This window comes from Arachis hypogaea, chromosome 20 (assembly GCF_003086295.3).
Source record: "Arachis hypogaea cultivar Tifrunner chromosome 20, arahy.Tifrunner.gnm2.J5K5, whole genome shotgun sequence".
NCBI lineage: Eukaryota > Viridiplantae > Streptophyta > Magnoliopsida > Fabales > Fabaceae > Arachis > Arachis hypogaea.
The window spans coordinates 92,073,054-92,077,708 of record NC_092055.1 but is presented as its reverse complement, the minus strand read 5'-3'; the positions used below and the strand labels follow the sequence as shown (position 1 = coordinate 92,077,708).

Sequence of the window (4,655 nt, the reverse complement as noted above, 5' to 3'; positions counted from 1 at the left end):
TGTGAAACTATTTGACTATTGAAAGAGCAATATGGTATTTAGCTATTAATGTGAAGCAGCTCTACTGACACCTTAACACTTAACAGTCTTATGTTTTTTGATGTCTCAATAAGCACTGATTGGATGTGAATTATTGTTATTAAAAGAAAATTTATTAAGTGTTTCAGCATTATGTGATGTCTATATGCCTTTTTACTTGGCTAGCTACTTTTTTGCTCTGATTTCAAACCTACTAGAACCAACAGAATGTGTCAGTATTCTTGTAGTTTTTCTCCCGCCATTTTCTTGCAACACAGATAAAGGATTGGTTTGTTTAGATTTTATGATTTCCTATTTTTTTAAGTTACAGCTACATATATGCAACTCCATCTTACTCTGGATTTCCTTTTTTTCTCCCCGTTGCTGCTTTGAACATGTTGCTTATATTACCCATTGCTTATAGTTACTCAATATCCTATTTGGCATCTTGCTTCGTCAATTACATTTAATTCTGATATGGTTCCTAGATATACTTCTATTCCTCCTCTATACACACTGCCTTGTCAATTCTTTCTTATTATGTCCACTAAGTTCTGTAATATATGATATATTTTTAATAGAAAAAAAATTTCTTAGCAAGTTGAGGTTGCTTATATCCTTGTTAGTTGGTGTTTTTAACTTGAGGTGTGCCCTGTATATTCTTTCTTTATGTCTTCTGTTCGATCTGATGAAGGAGGTTTGCGAAATTGTTACGATGAGAAGATATGTCACGTTGTGAAAATGTGAACAGGTGCTCCAATGTATTATTAATAGATCTTTTATGCTTGCTTTTGGGTATTGTTCATGAGCAATTTTTTTTTGAACGCTTTGAAATTGGGGGCTTCTATATTGTCGCTTCATGGATAAATTGTACTAAATAGTTTGTATAACCAGATGTAGAGTTAGGTTCATATTTTTGAATAATATTTAACGAGTGAATGTGACATATTTTTTAATGCTTTAGCTTAATAATGCAGCCTTGCTAGTAGATTTGCCTAACTCATTATGTTGCATGTGTTAGTAACTATAGGCTAACTTTTCATTCACTTCCAATCAATAAGTCAAAGAAACAAGCAACACAAGAAAAAACAGAAGTTTCCACATCGCATGGGGCCAATTAATTTCGGAAGAGTACGAGTGGCTATGGTAAACAGTAGATTTATATTTATTAGAATTTATATTTGCATAAATTGAAGGAAGAAACTGAAGTAAGATCTTGTTTTGCAGTGAGCAACAAAGGAAACAAACAAGGAACCAAAAAAGTTTGAGATGTTCATTGCTACCCGAACAAGTCGGAAGAGGAAAGAAGTGGATGAGGAAACACAGACTGCTGTTGTAAGAGTTCATTAAATCATTCATAATTACATTTCAAATTTAGGATATGGTAACTAATTCAATTTTAAATGTTTCTTCTATGCAGGAAGACTTCCAACACTGCCAAGCTGCTGGTGAAACAGAAGAGGAAGTATTTGAGGCCTTATTCGGGAAAGAACAACCAGGTCGGGTAAGGTTGTATGGAAGATCTATGACAAAAACTGATTTAAAAAATCATGCTGAAATTAATGAAATAAAAAATCAGCACAAAGAGGAAATGTCCAGTCTGAAGGATGAACTTGGACACATGGAGGCCCAACAGCAAAAAAAAAGAGGCCAAACAGCAAAAATAAGAGGAAGAGATTCATGGGTTGTGAAATATGATCAAGTTAATACTGCAGCGATCGGAACCTGGAATGAGGCCAGAAGAACTAGAAGCTTTATTACAAGATGCCTAACAGTCTCCGATTGATGCGAATAGCGGCCATGGATCAACTGATTTTCCGAACTTAGATGTGGTATGTCCTTATCTATTCCTTGTTCCATAGTTTTTTACTTGCATTTACATTAATTGCTATGGCTGGAAATGTTTGTTGGCTTTATTAACACTGAAGTTGTATTGCTATGGCTGAAATTTGTTTGTGCAATTCTGGTTGTTGTATTTCTGATTTTGTGCACTTGGTACATATGAATTTGTCCCTATATCTAATTTAAGTGTGAAAGTCTGGTTAATTAGAGCATGAAAAATGCTATAGGGACATATCAGGATTGTGTTAAAGGAAATGGAAGAAAGAAACACCTGCAGATTTTCATGGTTTGAATGAAACAAGATAATACATAATTCCTTGAATTCACCTCTTTTGCCGTGACCATGTTATTTTTTTAGTATATGCTTTCTTGGTTTACCATGTCTATATTTTCCATTTAATTTTTATAATTACGAATGTCATTATGAATATTTTTTTAACTACTTTTCTATATAATTATGCAGGGTAACAATGAAGATTAAGCAATGAAGATTAAGCTGATTATTATTGTGGTTTATTGGCTAAGATAGAGTGCTATTTAGAATCTTTACATGTATGGTTGACTAATGACTTTTATTAGAAGATACTTTTATTGGCTAAGTGATATTATGGTTTTGATATGGCTATGCTTACTTTAGTGTGAGATGTATGAATTTTACAGTTAACTTCATTCTAGAACTTTTGGATCAATATTATAAATATATTTTGGTTAGAGATCATTTTTATTATTTAAAAAAATTATTTAGTATAATTATGTATTTATTTTTATTTTGTAATATTCAACTCATTTAAATAAAAATGCAGAATTATTATACATGTAATCATATTAACTATTATGTTGTATTAATAATTATTAGATAATCATATTTAAATAAAAAGGGCCTCCTTGATCCCCTTTTTCCCTTTCCCTCCCTTTCCCTCCTTTATCACTAAACTCTTTCGTTCTCTCTCTAGACGTCTCTCCATTGGGGGATCTTCATCATCTTCTTCTTTATCCCATTCTTCTTCCAATGCTCTTACTGAGAAAGTAACTCGGACTGAGGAACTTTCTCCCAAACATAACATCTTCGAAGAAGAAGTTTGCTTCGAAGATATCAATTAAGCCATAGACAATTGGGAAATATCCAATATCCCTTAAGATGAGTTATATGTCCCTGATGACAACAAACAAAAATCCGACTGCATTATCAAAATCGCTGAAAACAATATTCCTCTAGGACCTGACTCCGGTGAGGAATTCCATCTTTTAACCAAGCAATCTGTCAGAGAACATGCCCGCCACTACAAATATCTTCACATAGGGTGTGTCCAAGTTGCTGTCAAACCTCTCATCAGAGAAGGTTTGAATGCTTCCATTCTTATGTGCCTTAGAGACATTAGGCACAATGATTTCCAAGACTCCTTAATCGGAACAGTTGAAACAAGCCTTGGACACGGTCCGGTTTACTTCAACTATTTCCCAAACAAAACGGTCAGTTTGTTAGATGTTAACATCCTTGACTCCCTTTTTCTAAACATCCGAATTCATGGTCTTAACATGAAGGAAGGATCCATTCCAGCAGCCTTAATCTATAGAATTCAATACAAGGTTATGAACACTTGTAATTCCAGAGTCCTTCTTAAATCCCAAGTTCATGAAATCACTTTGTTTGTCACAGACATGACAAAGGCCAACATCACGGTCCCAAGGCTCATTAAGTGGGATGAAATTGACCTTCCCCGGTCATGGTCAATTGATCGAGCCATTCCAACGCAACCTAGACAAGCACCTCTCCTGCGAGAGATAAAACAAGATGAAACAGGGAAAGTAGAGATTTTCTTCAACAGACGAAACTCTTTTTTCTTCAAGATCTGAAACAGGAATATCTAATGATTTTGCTTCAGCAAGGAGATTTTTTTCGGTGACTTCTCAATCTCAGTTTTCAAAAATTTAAAGACCCGTACATTCTGAAATTAATATTTATGGGGTACAAAATAAATCAAACATTACTCAACCATTTTATCAAACGATGATGATGTTGATTTAGAATCTACTCAATCTATTCAATCTCCAACATATTCTTCTATGAATGATGGTGCCCATGAAGAGTACAGAATTTGTTATAAATAAAGAAGCCCTACGTAAAAATCTTTACTCTAAGGAATATGATCTTCATAGAGAATGGTATTTACGTACATATACTGCTTCTCAAATCTCATCATTCCAAGAAAAATATTATAGTTTTCTCAATGAAGTCAGAATGCATATTCCTTTCTTTGAATGGTTTCATGCTTATTCTATTAAAAATAATATCAATTATCCTTTTAAAAACAAAAAACTTTCGTCATCAGCGAACGTTATTTCAACCTGGAAAGTTAGAGATGGAAATTTAATCAGATCTGAGTTTCTTCCAAAAGGACCTTTTGTTATTTCAAATACGAAAGGACATAACCCAGTTATGGCCTCTCCATTTAAAACAAAAAATGTAGATGAAGCTGTTGCCCCAAAAGATATTAAAAATCTCATTGAACAGTCAAATTATATTAATAGGTTTTTACATTATCTAGGTGACAACCTTTCATCTTCAGGATCCCTTTTGTCTTTGAAAAATACTTCTGAAGCCTCTACTTCCAAAACTATTGAAAAACCACTTTTTAAACCTTTCAAAATGAGTAGTAAGGCTAAACAAAGTCTTAAAATTTCTATTTTGAAACAAGAATCTGGTGATTTAGAAGTCATACAAAAGATTGACCAACTTTTAAATCATCTTACTACTGTCCCTAAAACTCCTACAAACTCTGGTGAATCTACTTCTC

General features: G+C 33.4%; 1 long non-coding RNA gene across 1 annotated transcript; it reads left to right on the top strand.

The window, feature by feature from the left end:
* The first annotated feature begins 833 nt into the window (after positions 1–833).
* Positions 834–2,497, top strand: LOC140182820 (uncharacterized). The gene is made up of 4 exons (XR_011878964.1): positions 834–1,164; positions 1,246–1,353; positions 1,439–1,850; positions 2,324–2,497. It is a non-coding gene; the product is annotated as an uncharacterized lncRNA (long non-coding RNA).
* Positions 2,498–4,655: the final 2,158 nt, after the last annotated feature.